The sequence below is a fragment of the Acanthisitta chloris genome, unplaced genomic scaffold (genome assembly GCF_000695815.1).
Source record: "Acanthisitta chloris isolate BGI_N310 unplaced genomic scaffold, ASM69581v1 scaffold12544, whole genome shotgun sequence".
Taxonomy (NCBI): Eukaryota; Metazoa; Chordata; class Aves; order Passeriformes; family Acanthisittidae; genus Acanthisitta; species Acanthisitta chloris.
The window spans coordinates 29,183-29,547 of NW_008668828.1; the positions used below are offsets into that span (position 1 = coordinate 29,183).

Here is a 365-nt window from a genome sequence, read left to right on the forward strand (position 1 = left end):
GGGGCTGTCCTGGTGGGAAAAAGTGCCTTTTTTTTTTTTTTTTTCTTTTCTGAAAATCTTTTTCTCTCTAACCTGACCATTTGGGGTTCTTCAACTGCAGTTATTGTAACCACTGGAGTTTCATTGTTTCTCCATTAATTTCTTTTACAGAAAGGGACTCCAGGTGCTCTCTTCCCCTCCCCACTAATTGAAGTAGCTGTCCCTGTAGCCTGTGGCTCTTTGCTTCTCCTCAGTATTGGTCTCATATTCATGATTCTCACGGCAAGGAAGAGGCGCCAGTCCGAGGGGACCTACAGCCCGAGCCAGCAGGAGGTGGCAGGAGCTCGGCTGGAGATGGACAGTGTCCTAAAGGTGCCACCTGAAGA

General features: G+C 47.9%; 1 protein-coding gene across 1 annotated transcript in view; it reads left to right on the forward strand.

Moving 5' to 3' along the window:
• The window catches only part of LOC103800709 (protein crumbs homolog 2-like), a 30,469-nt gene that overhangs the window by 29,006 nt on the left and 1,098 nt on the right, over positions 1-365 (forward strand).